This window comes from Schistocerca gregaria, chromosome 2 (genome assembly GCF_023897955.1).
Source record: "Schistocerca gregaria isolate iqSchGreg1 chromosome 2, iqSchGreg1.2, whole genome shotgun sequence".
In the NCBI taxonomy this organism is placed as follows: Eukaryota; Metazoa; Arthropoda; class Insecta; order Orthoptera; family Acrididae; genus Schistocerca; species Schistocerca gregaria.
Genome location: NC_064921.1, coordinates 536,992,690 through 537,012,353, shown reverse-complemented (window position 1 = coordinate 537,012,353; position 19,664 = coordinate 536,992,690).

Below are 19,664 nucleotides of genomic sequence, written 5' to 3'. Positions count from 1 at the left end.
GTTGAAGTTCTTTGTATTCTATGTGAGTAATGTATGTAAAATACTAGGTAAATTGTTTATAACGTTAAATAACTTTCTGATGACATTTTGTATTTAAAAATATTTGTATATATAAACTGTTCATCTCGATGTAAATTTGACAATTATAAAAAATGGTCACGCTTAGCAACAACGTAAGAAAAAGGTATTATGTAAAAACCAGTGTGCTTTTGTTTGAAACGAAAGTGGCTCTTGGGAGGGGAAAAGGTGTCAAGGGTGAATGGCGCGCTACCTAGAGGAAGCGCGGGAAGGAAGTTGGATTGGGGTTGGGTTGTTTGAGGGAAGACACCAAACAGCGAGGTCATCGGTCTCATCGGATTAGGGAAGGATGGGGAAGGAAGTCGGCCGTGCCCTTTCGAAAGAACCATCCCGGCATTTGCCTGGAGCGATTTAGGGAAATCACGGGAAACCTAAATCAGGACTGAACCGTGGTCCTCCAAAATGCGAGTCCAGTGTGCTACCGGGGAAGTAAGTCACACAATCTGTAGGCAGTAGTGATTGAGCTAACATCCTTGTGGAACAGGATAAGTTTTGCCTGCAAGTGTGCACAAAATTTCCTCGGATGAAGACTGCAGACGGCTTACGCCATAGCTGCGAGTTGTAGGGCTACTGTATGTAAAACCGAACGACGCCATAAAGAAAAATTAAGACCAAGCAGCAAGATAGTTGCAGGCCATCAATTTTTCGCCACACCCAAGCCTACAGCCACCAGATAAGATTTTTTTGGTATTCTAATTTTTAACTGTGTTTTACTAGTGAATAATCATTCTTGAACTTTTAAGACACTGGTTCACTCTGTCATTCCATCCTAATCATACACCTATGTAGGGTTCCTTCCTGCTGTTTAATTAATCCGGGTATCCTTTTTTACAGACCTATGAAGTGTCAAGTTAATATAAAGAGGCACAATATAAATTGTTTCTGTGTAAGTAATGAGAGTAATAGCTTTTGAAAGTAAATTGCAGTAAGAAAGGGATTTTTTGAAGTGAAATGTTCAGTGTAAAAAGTGTACGCTTTATATCTAAGTATTTTAGTATTTAAGTTTGTTGGTTATGAAAAATGCTTTTCTGACAGTCCCCCCTGGCCAATTTTTTTAACTTCCTTGAAGTTATCTACTGGCCTTTTTTTGTTTTAGGAACGTGATGTATAAGGGTGTAGTTGTCAGAAATAAATTCCAGTGCCTTCACCAACATTATTTACGTGGAATAATATTTATTTGAGGAAACAACTTAAACAGTAGCATGAAAGTGGTCAAAATTCATATTTCTGCTTTTCCAATACTACACCGTTTAATTGCATGGATGGGCTGGCTACAGTTAGTATATGTTTTAAATCACTAAATGAACTTGGAACTGAGTTATCCTAGCTCCAATATTATTCATACTGCGTTTCTATCTAACTACTGGGTAAGATCTTAGGAAAAGAACTGGATAGTCTTATCTACTTATCCATTAGACATAGCACAGGGTCGAATACTGTAAAAAAGGTAACTCTATTGATTAGCTTTTCCTATTAACAGGACTACCCGCCCACAGTGTACTTTATTAAGAAACTAAACTAAATTTAGTAACAGAATTATACGTGCAACATATAGACAGGTTTTTTTATTTAGGTAAAAGCATACTAAATTACAATAGTAGTGGTATGGTTATACCACTGTGCACAAAACTCAAGGAAACCTAGCCTCTCTTTGACAGTATTAAAGAGTATTGTCCACGAGATCTGAGGTATAACTGCCAGCCTCTGTGGCCGAGCGGTTCTAGGAGCTTCAGTCCAGAACCACGCAGCTGCTGTGGTCGCAGTTTCGAATCGTGCCTCGGGCATCGATGCGTGGTATGTCCTTAGGTTAGTTAGGTTTAAGTAGTTCTACGTTCTAGGGGACTGATGACCTCAGAAGTTAAGTCTCATAGTGCTCAGAGCAATTTGAACGATTTTGTTAAGTCCCTTAGTGCTTAGAGCCGTTTGAATGATTTAGAGGCATAACTTCAGAATCGTCAGAAATTGAACCGACTTCTCGCATTCTCAATTTCATCAAAATGTTGCACAAATTCATCGGTTACTTCTGAATGTCTTTCTTGACAACTTCTATCATGCACATCTGTGCGACGAGCCTTGAATTTTCTGAACCACTCCCTTACAACACCATTACTGATAACCCCATCCCCATAGGAAAGACGTAATCAACGACAGTTCACGGTGGCACTGACGGCTCCTGCTTGCAGGAAGCGAATAATACGACGAACCTCGCAACACAATGATACTATCCATTTAAATCACTAACACACTGTCTAACGCAACACAGATCTGGCTGACGCACCATGAAGCTACGAAGATTAGTTCAGATTTAAGAGCCAGTCGGAGATTAATTTATGAATAGCACTTCTATTAGGAAATGTCATTGGTGCTCTTGAGACCAATACCGAAAGGTTCTCTTCAATGATGAACTATTGCTAAGATCTTGCTTCATTTGCATTGTCTGTTTGTTGGAGACTTATAAGAAACACAAGTACTATATGAAGCGCTCGTTTGTGAAATTATAGGTTTCACAAAAAGAGAAGTCAGACCCCCACACAGTTTTGGGGGACGAATTTAAACACCAGACAGCAGAGTGATGCAACAGGAGCACGACTCTCTGTTAAAATGGGACAGCCTTTATTTTGCGAAAGTGCTGCTTTACTTGTCTGAGTGGAAGCGGACTGGAAACGGGAGGTGTCGTTGGTAAACAAGGTATTAAACGAGAGAAGACAGCTGCTAATGAGAAGTGGCTGGCAAGTCGCGTGTTGTCCCAAGCGGCTACGCTTGATGAGGAAGGCGGTGCTCCGGCGGCTCCAGGGTCAAGGGGCAGCCGGAGTGTGGCTGTAGTTTTTCGTTTACTGCCTACGGTTGGAACGCGACAGACTCCCGGCCTCTGATGGAATGTTTGCGGTGCCGCAGCTTCATTTATAGCCTGCCCCTGTTTCCGTCGTTGAAGCAAACTGACACATACGAATGAAAAATACCCAAGACGTAGCTACAGTTAAGTGATATCGACTCAAGCAAACTATCCTAGGAAATTAGATAAAGACTTGAAGCAATTATGAAGAAAGCAATCCCACTTCTCGTACCCCATTTTACAATAACGCGCCAATCAATTTATATCTTAAGATCCTTTTCTATTAACAGAAAGTTATGCCATTCTTTTATCTACATTACTGAACCATCTAAAACATATTTTCAAACTCCAATACCAATAAACTGACTTGTTTTGCATGTTCTGTTTAGTATCTAAAGTAAACTACACAGAACTTCAGTAGCATCTTCAAAGATCTGTATAAATAACCTGTGATTTGCAGATACCGCAAATAAAGAAAACCTCAATAAAATCTTATAAAAGTGTTTCAAATGGGTAAAAATTACATGTCATAGTATGTTCGATTTTACACTTACCAAAGAATAAAATCTTTGATGTAACAGTGAACATTTTATCTTCGAAGAAGTGCAAAAAGTATTGCATTCGAGAGGGTAGTGACAAAAATGTGGCTAACGCTATGCCCCGACATAGGTACATACAGACCGCGTATGCCTCTGTGAAAAAAATAGGGTTTTTTATCGACTTTTCGACTTCGTCGTCCAAGTAAAAATATTTGTAGTTGACGGATCGGAATAAAAGTGGTACAACTCCTAGACAATTTAGTTAGCTTCGTCGGAAACAAAGAATCATGCCAATCGGTTCAGTAGATTTGAAGTTACCACACCGCGCGATAAAAAAAAGTCATTTCGAGAAAAACGGGCTTGAATTTTTGACTACATATAAATGCAGTATTATACAACTTACGTTCAATCTGCTATTCCGGGTGCACAAACTAGTCCTTCCTCTTCCTCACAGAGGGCGTTCTGCTCGATCTGGGCCGTCCCGCGCTGCTCCAGAGCCGCTCGTACGGCCGCTGACAACGGTTTTCGGCCTCTTCAATCTGGTGGTCGTCCGAATGCTTGGCGAACTGCGTCGAACAGAGTCCCAGGGTGTCGTCCATCGTTGTCATGGTCTTCAGAAATGCTGAATACCTTCCGCTGAAGCTGCTCACTGCCAGGAAAGTCACGATCTTCACAATCTTCGCACCAGAGTGCAAATGCTTGTGGGCTAACGTCCAAACACACGCGTTCAAACTTTCATTAGAATGTTGTGTGTTTGCTCCCAAGCACCGGTACAATAACTGGTCCTCTGAAAGAAAAAAAACTGATGTGTGTATAAGGCCGATTTCATGCAGGTGCACTTTTTTGTTCAACCACGAATAACAAACATTTCCGATCCGTTTTCGGGAAACCTGTTGCAGGGGTGGATTCTAACCAGTTTTATGCATCCAAAAATGCAATTTTATAAAAATCGATGTTTTGAACCAAAAGATAGTAAAACTCCCCTTAATCCAGAGACAGAAACACTACCAAGGTAAGAGGCATAATGCATTAGAAAACGTTGGTTATAGACAAATCTTTTGCAGTGACTAGATATTGACATTCTGTCGTCTCAAATCCTCGCCGTTCATAAAATATTACGAGGGGCGTTCAATAAGTAATGCAATACATTTTGTCCTCGGTCATTTTCAGTTGAAAAAATTTAGATTGGGACATCATGGAACATTCCCGCTTCAGTCCCTATAGTTCCATGAAGTTCCGATAGGTGGCGACGATATACGCAGCTTTCAAAACTGCGTCTGTTACGGAGGTGCGTTCAAGGATAGACGAGGTCATTGAGCTGTCGGAAAACCAGAGCTTCGCAGATATTTGTAGGCACTTCCAGAATGTCTACAGAGACCTGGCGGTGAACAAAAGCACGGTGAATCGTTGGGCTTGGCGTCTGGCATTATCACAACAAAGTCGCGCAGACTTGTCCGAACTCCCACGAGGCTGTTGGCAATCCATGGAGTGGCTCCACACTACGTCTCCTCGGAAGAAAAAGTTCAAAGCCGCACGCTCAGCTGGTACAGTGGCAGCAATGGTTTTCTCGGACTGTGTAGGTGGTATTCTGTTTGATGTCCTCCCTCACGGTGCAAAAGAAATTTTGAAGTGTACTGTGCAACCCTCAGGAAATTGAAGAAACGACTTCAGATTGTTCGTCACCACAAAATTGCAAACAAACCTCTCCTTCACCATGGAAAGGCAAAGCCACCAACAAGTCCGAGCACCAGTCTGAGCACCAGTCAGCTGCCTATTACTGCTAGTACCCCATTTAGAACGTTCTAATGGAAAGCAACTCTCAAAGAACACGAGGAAAGCATTATATTTATCATGTATGTTATTGGCACTATAAACGTCCTGCCACTCTTGTTTTTTGACAATGTTTAAAAAACTCTGTTACTGTTGGATTAACTTTCCTACATAGTTTGTAATTACATGTGACATCTGTTTGACTACTAAAGCCTTTTAGTGTTAAAATTTGTTCATCATGGTTTGAAAGACAATTAACTCTTTTACTAACAGAATGCTCATCTAGTAATGAAGAATGAATAAAAATATTGTGTATGACTGTACCCTAGTTGGAAAAAACACAGTCTACATCAGATCATATGAATTTAGGAGATGTGCCAACATCCTTTTTCTTGCACCATCTTACACAAAATTTGTATTGAAGTTACCATATATAAATAATTTCTGGTACTTCCTACAACGTGAATCAAGAGCTATCTGCAGCTTGAACCGAAATGCTCAAAAGTCGGAGATAGGCGACCTGTAAACAACAACAAGCAGAAGTTTAGTTTCATTACATTCGATTGCCCCTGCACAACATTCAAATATCTGTTCAGTGCAGTGTTGTGATAGGTCTATGGACTCAAATGGAATACTGCTTTTTATGTACATAGCCACTCCCCCACCCTGCAAGGAACTCCTTGAAAAACAGCCAGCTAATCTGTATCCAGTAAAGAAAGCCCCTGAATTGTCAAATTATTTAAGTGGTGCTCCGACATATCAATAATTTCAGAATCAACATCTGTAAGCAGTTCACTATCTTTATCTCTAATACCTCTTATATTCTGATGAAATATTCTAATTCCTTCTCTACTTGGAAACACGATATCCTCTGAAGGTGAGCCCTTAGTTAGAGGGACTTCCTTTAAGCAGGTATACCTATCAGCTGGCTTCAATCTAAAGAAGGTGCACTTCTAACACCAAATACTAAAGGAATTTTTCCATGAGTGATCCTACCACACCCGCTACACTATCACCTATAAGCTTTGCCAGCCTCCCCTTCCTATACCTATTGAGGTGCAGGCCATACCTAGTGAAACCTGATCTGCTGATAGACCCAGCTGGCACCACTGAAATCTGGCACAAGCACTCTGCCATGAGCACCCTCTCCAACCCCATGTTAACACGCTGACAGTCATCTTAAGATGAGACCGATCATAATGCTGAAGCAGTTGCATGAAATGCACATTAGTGCCACCAGTTTGAGTAGTTATCTTTACCAGGTCACCACCTACATCATATTCTCCGTCCCTATTAAGACTATTCTCTGCTCCACCCACTATCAGTATCTTATCCTCCTTTGTAAAAATCCTACATAACTCCCCTTTGCTGTCAGTCACCTGAGCCAACCCTGCACTAGGCTTCACAATGCTGGTGATCTGGTACTCACTCCCCCCACACCTCTACTGTGCAAACTACCTAGCATCAGAACATTCTTCTTTCTGTTTGACTTTTTAACTAACCTAGGCCTCCTAACATCTGAAGACTGCTGCACGTTCCCTATACCTACAGCTACAAGGGGCTCTTCGCCACTAAAATCTGATAGCTGGTCAAATTTATTGCATGTACGCAAAGTATAACTGTCTGAATACCTCCTCCTCCTAGCTCCCTTCTTGCCAACTGCCAGCTCCCATTCCCCGCCACCCTTCACACTCCTCAACCTATCTAGTTCCTCCTTTTCGCGTTGTAACTGCACATGAAAGGCACAGATCATACGCTCTTGCTCCTCTATCAACTTATTTCTACTGCAGATTCTGCGTTCCCAGGAGAGGATCTCGCTAGAATGCCCACTGATAAGCGGTTAATCCCATAAATTCCATAATCGTGAGGTCTGTGGATCTAATCTTGGCACTGGTGCCTTTCTTCCACGTAATTATAACAAGAGCTTTATAACGACTGTGCAAATCATCAGTATTTAATGATCCCTTCAGTATTTTGCTAATCTTTATCCTTGATAAAGGAGAAAAGCGCGGGTAGGGAGTTGAGGGGAAAGTGGTCACAGATCGAATTTTGGTGACAAGCGTGGCTATGAAGAAGGAAGTACTCTCCTAGCATATTTGAAGTGCAGGGGGGGGGGGGGGGGGGGCAGCAGAGATCAAACTAGGAGAGCAAGATGGCCACCTACTGCAGTGCCACCCAGTAGAATCCCCCCCCCCCCTCAGCTCGCTATACTAGCGACCTAATTGGTAGTGTCTAACTGCAAGGCCACAAGGCAGAAACTGCCTGAACTCTATATAGTGGCCCAGGAATCGTGTTTCCCTCACACTTGGAGAATACGTTTACTGTAAAATTCCTTTAGCAGGTAGTTTCACATTCTTTGTAAGAATTCATTCTGTAACGCCCGAGTCTTCTAGAGCATCAACGTTCAATCATAAACATGCTTTTCTGTGTTCGCTACTAGTCAAAATTTTTATAATTTGCACAAATAATTTATTATAAGATTTTTCTTGGTCTAATCCCATTATCAAGCTAAAAAATTGCAATTGAGTATAATTTATGACAAATACAAATAGAACTTTAAGTAGCAGCTTTTGGTCTTGTCACGTGCCAAGTTTTATTAATCTGAAATGGCTATCTCCTTGTGGTGTATCTACTTTTATTCAATGTTGTGGTTATCTAGAGCTTTTTATCCACTGTTTACAGATAGTACCACTTTGTTTATTGTATACAACATTGTTGTTCAATAGAAACAAGATGGAGATCAAAACAAGGCTTCGTTCGACTTCTTTATCAACACATCGATTCTGGTCTGTCATTTTGCAAGTTATTCTGCATACGGCGGTGAAGTATCGTTGAAGTTAGTCGACGAAATGCATTATGATTATTTGATAGTGCTACTGAGAACACGAAATTACTTTAGAATTAAAATTGCTCTAAAATTACGAAGACTGAACACACAAATTCTTGCATACTTTGAATTCAACTACAGCAGCTTCTTCTAAGACTACTGTACCCTAATAGGATTGATATGGTTTGATATGCTTTCTTGCTGGCGTAGATATTTTGATGCAGGCTATTGTAATGGTATTAAACTCATCTACAGGTTCCTGATGCTTCTGAGTAGTGGAAAGATTTGGTATGGATTTTTACTGAGACGGTATACAAAAATTATGTTTATATTAGCACATACCTTTGAAACATTGATCAATTTCTTACACCTTTGTATCAAAAATATAAAAGTAGCATAATCTGAAATGGCAAACAAAGCTCTCTATATTTCTATGGCTCTGATCATTATAGAGATAGTTAAAATATTCCTGGATGACAATGTGAATAGACTCAACGTGGGTACACGTTGTTGAGTGTTCCTATGAGATACACCTTGTTGGGCTTTAGCATATATTTCTTCAGTATATCTACAGCTCTACATAATACATTTCTGCGACCAACATTAAATACACTCCTGGAAATTGAAATAAGAACACCGTGAATTCATTGTCCCAGGAAGGGGAAACTTTATTGACACATTCCTGAGGTCAGATACATCACATGATCACACTGACAGAACCACAGGCACATAAACACGGGCAGCAGAGCATGCACAATGTCGGCACTAGTACAGCGTATATCCACCTTTCGCAGCAAAGCAGGCTGCTATTCTCCCATGGAGACGATCGTAGAGATGCTGGATGTAGTCCTGTGGAACGGCTTGCCATGCCATTTCCACCTGGCGCCTCAGTTGGACCAGCGTTCGTGCTGGACGTGCAGACCGCGTGAGACGACGCTTCATCCAGTCCCAAACATGCTCAATGGGGGACAGATCCGGAGATCTTGCTGGCCAGGGTAGTTGAGTTACACCTTCTAGAGCACGTTGGGTGGCACGGGATACATGCGGACGTGCATTGTCCTGTTGGAACAGCAAGTTCCCTTGCCGGTCTAGGAATGGTAGAACGATGGGTTCGATGACGGTTTGGATGTACCGTGCACTATTCAGTGTCCCCTCGACGATCACCATAGGTGTACGGCCAGTGTAGGAGATCGCTCCCCACACCATGATGCCGGGTGTTGGCCCTGTTTGCCTTGGTCGTATGCAGTCCTGATTGTGGCGCTCACCTGCACGGCGCCAAACACGCATACGACCATCATTGGCACCAAGGCAGAAGCGACTCTCAAAGCTGAAGACGACACGTCGCCATTCGTCCCTCCATTCACGCCTGTCGCGACACCACTGGAGGCGGGCTGCACGATGTTGGGGCGTGAGCGGAAGACGGCCTAACGGTGTGCGGGACCGTAGCCCAGCTTCATGGAGACGGTTGCGAATGGTCCTCGCCGATACCCCAGGAGCAACAGTGTCCCTAATTCGCTGGGAAGTGGCAGTGCGGTCCCCTACGGCACTGTGTAGGATCCTACGGTCTTGGCGTGCATCCGTGCGTCGCTGCGGTCCGGTCCCAGGTCGACGGGCACGTGCACCTTCCGCCGACCACTGGCGACAACATCGATGTACCGTGGAGACCTCACGCCCCACGTGTTGAGCAATTCGGCGGTACGTCCACCCGGCCTCCCGCATGCCCACTATACGCCCTCGTTCAAAGTCCGTCAACTGCACATACGGATCACGTCCACGCTGTCGCGGCATGCTACCAGTGTTAAAGACTGCGATGGAGCTCCATATGCCACGGAAAACTGGCTGACACTGACGGCGGCGGTGCACAAATGCTGCGCAGCTAGCGCCATTCGACGGCCAACACCGCGGTTCCTGGTGTGTCCGCTGTGCCGTGCGTGTGATCATTGCTTGTACAGCCCTCTCGCAGTGTCCGGAGCAGGTCTGGTGGGTCTGACACACCGGTGTCAATGTGTTCTTTTTTCCATTTCCAGGAGTGTAGATAATACAGGATTGCGCAGGAGGAATATTCAGGGATATGACTGTAACGATCACACGAAGCAGAAAATGTCTAGAAACATGTTTTCTAAAATGGGTAGCTTAAGTGCTATGAACACTTGTTCAGTGAAGAGATGTATTTTACAGTGACGAAGATGACGAGATTTTGCATAATATATATTCCCTGCTGTTATTCTATACCTGTAGCTTTCGCATAACCTTGTAGAGGTAATATCAATACCTATAGAGACAAAGGGCTTAAAGACACGATAATGACACATTTCCACGAGCTGTTGATAGGTAAATCGTGGATCACAGGACATTATAAAGGCATGATAATGACACATTTCCACTAGCTGTTGATAGGTAAATCGTGGATCACAGGACACTACATCCAGAGATACTCATCCACACACACCCATCGATACACATATACAGACACTATTATAGTGATATTTTATGGGCCAGCCGGAGTGGCCGTGCGGTTCTAGGCGCTAAAGTCTGGAGCGGAGCGACCGCTACGGTCGCGGGTTCTAATCCTGCCTCGGGCATGGATGTGTGTGATGTCCTTAGGTTAGTTAGGTTTAATTAGTTCTCAGTTGTAGGTGGCTGATGACCTCAGAAGTTAAGTCGCATAGTGCTCAGAGGTATTTCAACCACTGATATTTTATGATTTTATCTTTTGATTTACAACATGCTGCAAGTCTTTATAGTTGACGGCTGTTGGGTAGCTCGCTTGCTGGATATGTTAAGTATGACTGTTTTATGTACGTGCCTGTGATGCCTACATGCGTACTGTAGTGTAGTGTCTGTGTTTCTGATGGCACTGAAGGAACAACACCAAGGGATCTACAAAGCTTAACGTTCCCAACTCACAGACGTATAACTATCAAAAGTATCACGTGCGTTACTTCCAGGAGTCTCTGTGGAGAAGTTTGGAATTTAACTCAAGTCCTTCGTGCACAATCTGCAGGTGAGGAATTTAGTGCCAGCACTTCTTTTAGCTGTGAGAACGAAGTCTTTTACGACGGTACTCTTGTATAAAACATGTATAAAACGTTCTCGGACTTAGTGCCTCGTCAATTCAGGGAAAAACCTCGAGCTTTCGACTATTACCTCCATCGTCCTGCTTTGGAGCAATTGAGTATCAAAACTGCTGCTGTGGTGGCCTTATGTGATTCGAGGAAGAGATATTCGTCGCAATGTACTCGCTGCGACGGGGGAGGTGGTATCTCCAGTTCAGACATTGCGACAACTTTACATAATTGCCGACCAGTCAGAAGCAGCAGTTTTGACAATCAGTTGCTCCTGTCCAAGAAGGTGGACGTAATTTTCGAGGTTTTACCATGAAATGGCGCCGAAAGAAAGCCGCGAATCTTTTACCCTTGCTTGCATAGTTCTCGATCCAACTACCCGAGCGTCGAGTGCCACCAGGTGACTTAGCGACCACTATTGCGCGATCTGGCACTGTGGTGTTGCCACGCTGGAGAAAAGTGTGAGAAGAGCACCTCAGTACTGGTGAATGCAAGTCGTGATCCACTGCATGTGACCTTGTTCAGTGGTGAGTCTTGGCGTCTCGTGTGAAGCACACATGTAGCGCGGTGGCTCCCCTGAGAGCCCGGCGGCTGCGCCTGCGCAAACACGGCCCGCCCCGAGCCCTGAGGGACTCGACTACTCGTTTACAGGCGGGCGATGCTATCAGCGGCCGCGCCTACCTGTCCGACGACGCCCGACTCACGTGCTGCATAAGCGAGCCGGATTATCCCGCCCTTACTCTCTGGGGGAGCGTTTTGTACTTCCCGACAGGCGCTGCTACCTGTTACTTTTTATACGCTCCCTATTCATTAAGTAAACCTACAGTGTTTCATGTTTGGAAATACAACGATCTAAGTGTAAATAGGAACATCCAGAGTCCCATCACGGTGACTGTGATTGAATAGGCTCAATAAACGGATGTGAAGCCTCCATATTAATTGAAGTGATAAAATGTTCCCGTAACTGTACCCTCTACAGAAAGGACACACCGATTGCCGCACCACTCGGCCATACACAGAGGTGACAAAGTCATGGGACAGTGATATGAACATATACAGACGGCAGTAGTATCGCATGCACAAGGTATAAAAGGGCAGTGCACTGGCGGAGCTGGCGTTAGCATTACAGGTGACCCACGTGAAAAATTTACCGGAGTGATTATGGCCCCACGACGGGAGTTGGCAGACTTTGAAAGAGGAATGGTAGTTGGAAACAGAAACATGGGACATTACATTTCAAAAATCGTTACGAAACTAAATTTTCCGCGATCCACACTGTCAATAGTGTGCCGAGAAAACCGAACAGCAGGCATTACCTCTCACCAGAGGTAGCTCAGTGGCCGACGGCCTTCACTTAATGACCGAGAGCAGCGGCGTCTGTGTGGAGTTGTCGGTGCTAACAGATAAGCAACAGTGGGTGCAATAACCACAGAAATCAACGTGGGACGCACTACGAACGTGTCCGTTAGGACATCACCTGCAGTGCCCCTCCTGGTCTCGTGGGCACATCGCTTGGATCGTAGACGACTGGAAAACCGTGCCAGGTCAGATGAGCCCCGATATGAGTTGGTAAGCGCCGATTGTAGGGTTTGAGTGTGGTGCAGACCTCACGAAGCCATGGTCCCAAGTTGTCAACAAGGCATTATGCAAGCTGTGGTGACTCCTTGATGGTGTGGATTGTGTTTAGATGAAATTGGACCTATCATTCACTGGAAATGGCTACGCCCGGCTACTTGGAGACTATCTGCAGCCATTCATGGATTTCATGTTTCCAAACAATGAAATTTATATGAATGACAGAGTGCCATGTCACCAGGTCACAACTGTTCACGACTGTTTGAAGAACGTTCTGGATATTTCGAGTGAAATACTTGGCCATCGAGATCGTCCGACACGAATTCCATTGAACATTTATGGGACATAATCCAAAAATCGGTTCGTACACAAAATTCTGCACCGGCAACACTTCTGCAGTTACAGACAGCTATAGAGGCAGCATAGCTCAATATTTTTGTAGGGGCTTCCAGGGACTTGTCTAGTCCATGACACGCCGAGTTGCTGCAATATCCGGGCAAAGGAGGTCCGACTCGATATTAAGAGATATCCCACGACTTTTGTCACCTCAGTGTATTACTCGTACATCGCCAACGGCAATAAATAGTCTGTCATAGAATGGTGGGCGTCTGTACGGAAAAGGCATATCCCTTATTAGCATCCACAGTTCTTTAATGTCTACAAGCATCTGAGGTTGGATTTCTCGAGAGAAGACCGGTTTCAAACTAGAGCGAATTAGAATAAGATCATGTTGAGATAACTCTCAGCCTTCAGGCATTTACGTTCTCAAACTGGCCTACGGAGTGATAAATATTTATGTGTGAAACTGGTTCGATATGGAAATATGCGCAGTTTGGTCAAAAGTATCCGGACACCCCTATGTAATACGAAACTGACCACTAGATGTCACGAGAGACGGATTCGCCAATATAAAAGGAGGCGGGAAGTGTTGTGTAGAAAAGCACTAACACCAGAACGAGTCGATCTGGAGAGTTCAGTGACTTCGATCGTGGACTAAACGGTCGATATTACATCATAACAAATCTATCACGGACGTTTCAACCCTTTTAAACCTGTCCTAGTAGAATGTTTGGTGATGCGATGGTGAAGTGGAAATACGAAGAAACAACCAAAGCTAAATCAACATCAGTCCAGTCCTCATGCTCTGATGTACAGCTGCCATCGAGCATTTCAGAGAGTACTTGTAAAATATCGCATCATATCAGTGGATTGAGACACTCTTCAGTTCCAGAGTGCTACCAGGAGGCCAGTCAGCACAGTCACTGGTTGGAAGTCAGAAAGCATGGGGTACAGTGGTCGAGCAGTTTCTCATAAGCCACATATTTCTCTAATAGTCAGTGCAAAGCAGAGCTGGAGGGGGTGTAAAGAGAATCGTTACTGGGCAGTGGATGACTGGAAATGAGTGATCTGGAGCAATGAATCACACTGTAGCCTGTGGTAATTCCATGGGCTTTGGTTTTAGCAAATGCCTGTGGAACGTTACCTGCCGTCATGTATAAGCACAACGGAGAAAGTGGTGATACGGTATGGGGGTTTTCGTAGGTAGCTTGTGGTCCCTTTATTGTTCTTAAGAAATTTCGGAAGGATGCGAACATATTTTACAGCATTATGTACTGCATGCTGTAGAACAACAGATGGAAGATGATGACTGTTTGTATTAGCAGACAATGCACACTATCATAAATGATCTTCTGTGAGCCAATTGTCAGTGGACAATAACGCACCCGAAACGGACTTTCCTAACCAGAAACCCTACCCGAACGCAATGGAACTCCATTCGGGTGAGTCATAACGTCAACTTCGCTCCAGACGCTAGTGTCCAACGTCAGTATGTTATCTGATTTTAGTTCTAGAGGAAGAATGAGCTACCGTTTCTCCACAGACATTCAGACGTCTCACTGAAAGTGTCCCTAGCAGAGTTCAAGCTCTCACAAAGGCGAAAGATGGAGACATTCCATCGTAATATCTAGTAATAAATACTTTTGTTGAGAGAGTGTGTGTAACTATCAATAAGATATTCAGAAATGAGACAAGAAAGAAAATAAACTTTCTCTCGCAGAGAGCAGGAGCATGAAGACGGCTAACAGCTGTGGTGAAGAGATTTGCACTGAAACAGGGTTCACTTCTATGGTACGGGAAGTGGGCATATGTTTTAATCTGGACAAGAAGAATAGTGTGACTATGGGAAAACTTGTTGACATCATTGTTTTGCCTATAACTATCTAATAGGCCTGATGGAGACGAGCTGCTCCGGCACGCTTCCGCCAACGCATAGGAACAATGCCCGCCTCCACTACCACTGAGGAGTCGGATAGGAGAACACTTGTAAGAACCCACCACACACAGGATAGTTTCATTTTAAATGTAGTCGGCTAACTACGACCTGTATGTAGACACAGGTTATGTATGATCAGACTAGTGTGTGTTGGGCTAGTAAGTGCACTGCATCTGTATGGTTTCAATGAGCATAAGCTATTGATAATAGGTTTTCGACGTAGTCACTGGTTGTGCCCAAATAAATAAAGTAATAAATTTATCTTGAAGCTTTTCCAATGGTCTGTGTTTGCAAACAAAAACAAACATACGGGAATTGTGGGTCCGCCCTGATACAAAACACATTTGTTTATTTATTTATTTATTCCTTGAACTAGCGTCAGCGACGAATGTCGCCATCATCAGTGGGTTCTTTAATCCTAAAACATGCAGAAATATCGTAGTTATAAAACACTATAAAACATTGTTATATGTGTACTGTTTGTTTTTAAATATTGTTATACATTCACAATACCTTATTTGGTATAAGTTACAACATGCTTTTAAGATTGTTGTCGCTGTTTGTGGAATATTTTCCGTGTTTTTCAGTTGCCGTTTTTTCGGCATACATATGTGACCTATAACAGTGTGGCCACCCACTCGAGAGCACAACCAAAGGTTCTGAAAACCCAAAGGCAAAACACACGGGCAACATAGCAGGCCACACCACATCAGGAAAATGAAACAGATGGCACACATTAACATACAATAACAAAATATGACATATAATGGGAAACATTTTGAAAAAGCAAAGGATACCAATAACATTCAGAACAAATAACACAGTTGAAAAAAGTCTGGGACCAGACAAAAGAACTTCAGACAAATTCAGCAGTGCAGTAATATACTAACTCCTGTCAGGCCCGCGGTATAGGACAAAGAAGCAGAAATTTCCGAACGATGTACATAGAGCACATGAGAGCTCCAAAGAGTGGCAGCACACTTTCCACTTTCGCGAAACACCTAATCAACAAAAACCATAACCTCACTAATATCTAAAGCGATCTAGACATCCTGAACAACAGCATCAGTTTACACCGACAATTAACACTCACAGAGACATAAATAAGGAACAGAAGTTGTCAAAACTCCCGCTACTATTTTCGTAGCCTTCTCGCAACATGCGATACATTTCTAGCGACACACGCTAACGGCAAGATGGTGTAATGTTTTGGATTATGAACGAAGTTCGAATTCTATGTTTCCCTGTGACTAAAAGTAGCTGCAAGCCGTCCAACGAACGTGAGCACACTACAAACTACGTAACAACCTAGTACACCTCAAAACTGTATCCACAACACAACCGCAATCCCAATTGTATAACGCTGACGAGCATAATTTCACGTTTTTGTATTGGTTTACTAACAGCCGCTCACACGGTTACAGATGACGTAATGTATGTCGAGAAAAACGGCAACAGAAAACCGCAGAAAATATGCCGCAAACAGAGGCAACAGTCTTAAAACCATGCTGTAACGTACAGTAAATAAGATATTATGAAAGTATTCACAGAAAACAATATTTAAAAAACAAACAGTACATAAATAGTAATGTTTTATAGAGTGTTATAACTATGCTATTTCTTCATGTTTTAGAATTGAAGAACCCACTGATGATTGCGATATCTGTCGCTAACAAGTTTGAGGAATAAATAAATAAATAACAAAAGACTTTTGCTTCAAGGCGGACTCACAATGCCCATATTGTTGTAAATTAAGTAATTAATTGCAACTGGGAAAGAGTTATTTCCCAAAATTGTATCAGCTATGCATCTGTAAGATAGATCTCTTTAAAAAATGGAAAAACGTCATAAAGCACCTAGAATATGCCTCCACTAATAGTCACGAAACAATAATTAAATTTTAGTCAAAGCTGTTACTCAAAATTCTTTTATTTGAGAGGCAGTCAGTACATTTTGCAGTCATTGCTAGATTGTAAACTCCACGGCGCTTAATTTTGTCCAGTGTGTCATTTAATGCGTCGACAGAATGTATTCATGTGAATGTGCTGATATGATAGTTTTAACACGACAGTACGAATGGTTATTTTGACAAACTGCCTATTGGCTTCTGTCTCAGGTTCTTCGGCCGACGTTCATCTAATGATTTTTCTGACGTTTCGCCAGCACGAGTGGCTGGCATTGTCAAAGCTTCATCCTCCATTGCCGGTGGTGAACTGGAGCCGTGCTCGCGGCCGCAGACTATATGTACCTGGCGCGCCAACGTCCGAGGGCTTCTCCGCGGTCATTTCCGGTGCGGTTCTCCTCTTGCTACCTGCGACGGTCGTTCGCTGCAGTACAGGGAGCCAGGATCCGTTTACCTTAAGGCTTTCCTCTTTCTTGTTAAAACTGTTCGCGTGTTTTTGTATTTCTACAGCTTCTCGGAACAAGCGCGTGTGATAGTGCTTCTCTACAGCCAGAACTTCCGTGTCGGCGAATTTTATTATGTGGTCGGTCTCATTCAGTGCGTGCTCTGCCACGGCCGATTTCTCCACCTGCCTCAACCTACAATGTCGCTTATGCTCTTTGATCCTGGTGTTAATGGATCGTCCAGTCATTCCGACATAAACTTTTCCGCATGTACATGGTATACGGTATATTTCCGACATTGCAAGTGGGTCTCTTTCCTCCTTCGCCGATCTAAGACACTCTTTGATGTTCCTTGTCGGTTTGAAAATCGTCTTTACGCCATGTTTGCTCAATATACGGCCGATTCTGTCCGTCACTCTGGGAATGTATGGCAGAAAGGCCGTACCCGACACTTCTTTTTCTGGTTCCTTACTTCGCCCTGTGTTTGGCTCTGTTACACTTCTAATATAATTTGTGGAGTACCCATTGCTCCTCAGGACAGTTTCCAGGTGTGGCATTTCTTGTTTGAAGTTCTGGCTGTAGACAAGCACTATCACACGCGCTTGTTCAGAGAAGCTGTAGAAATACAGAAAAACGCGAACAGCTTCAACAAGAAAGAGAAAAGTCTCAAGGTAAACGGGTCCTGGCTTCCCATACTGCAGCGAACGACCGCCGCAGGTAGCAAGAGGAGAAGCGCACCGGAAATGACCGCGGAGAATCCCTCGGACGTTGGCGCGCCAGGTACATATAGTCTGCGGCCGCGAGCTCGGCTCCAGTTCACCACCGGCAATGGAGGGTGAAGCTTTGACAATGCCAGCCACTCGTGCTGGCGCAACGTCAGAAAAATCATTAGACGAACGTCGGCCGAGGAACTCGAGACAGAAGCCAATAGGCAGTTTGCCAACAAGTGGCCACGAAAGCCTTAACAATTTTGTAATGGTTAATTTATTTCAATGTTTTTTTTAACGTCGATTTCTCTGGTTCCCATTTAAATTTTACTGACCCTCGATGAGATATTTTGTTTTTCGCCTCTGTGCAAATTATTTCATGCTACTTTATTGTGGAGAGATACATGTGGTTAAATACATGCATAGGCTGGGATATGGTTCGCAGTGATAGAGTAGGAGCGAATTCCTTAGTTTGCCCCATCACTTCTGTTTTAAAAGTGTTGACTGTACTGCAGTTCCAAGGAAACTTCGTTTATGTACTGAAAACTGAATGGCAAAAGTGCAGTATCGTATCGTACTCTCCTTAATGTCAGCTTGTAATGAAGAACTTTAGTATCAAGAGTGTAAGCAGACTTTTGATGTAGTTTGGGAACATTTTAACGTTTTCCTTTGCCTTTATTTATCTGCTTGTTGCGTTTCATTACACTGTCATTTTCTTGTCGTTTCGAGTAATGGAGAATACATTTGAACGAACATCTAAAAGCAAATTTATTACTTTATTTTGATAATATCATAACATTACGATGTTTACCTTAACTGAGAACAAAAATGTTGAGCCGTTCTCCGGATCGCCTCGGTGCCATTGACATGTAGGCGTCGTGTATTGGGATTGTCACCTCTCTTTTTCTTAGTATGTTCACGGGCGCCACTATGTTTGCTCGCCTTGTCTGTCCGTCAGTGGCAGCAGCACCGTTTATCGAAAGCAAGTACTGTGGTACTATCTTTGGAGCGACCTCTAGTTTTTCCAGGTCGTCGTGTGTCAGGCAGTTCGCTTAGGACGAAGGAACAGTGAGGTCCGCACAGCGTCGGTATTCGTCGAGGGAGCTGGCGATACATGCACTGCCCGATGGAAGGATGTGGTCGAAGGAGTGCACGACCGCGTACAGGTCCGGATTAAACGCGTTTAAGTTGAATGGATCGTTATATTCGACTAGTACAACCTTCAGTGGTGTGTGTGTGTGTGTGTGTGTGTGTGTGTGTGTGTGTGTGTGTGTGTGTGTGTGTGTCCGTGGAAGTGACCTCATGGCAGTACCCTGTCAGTCGACGATTCGTACTGGCACCTTTCCCTTGCCTGACTAGAGCGTTGGTTGGTCGTTCGGTCGGTCGTCTCGTCGCACGTCGTGTATTTGGCCTTCCGACCGCTTCCTGTACCACAGTGACTGGTTTTAGTATTGTTTGAGTTGTTGGTGGAATTGTTTTCGAGGGTCCGTGTTATCTAGTGTGTTTGAATGAGCAGTTATTTTAACGCTGTCTGCGTACTGCATTGGCGGAGGGGTTCCTTCTGCCTTTCGGTGTTTTAAAGGCCGCATTCTGCAGACGTGCTGTCTGTCACTTCACCCTCGCTTGAATTATTCCATCGTCGTACTGAT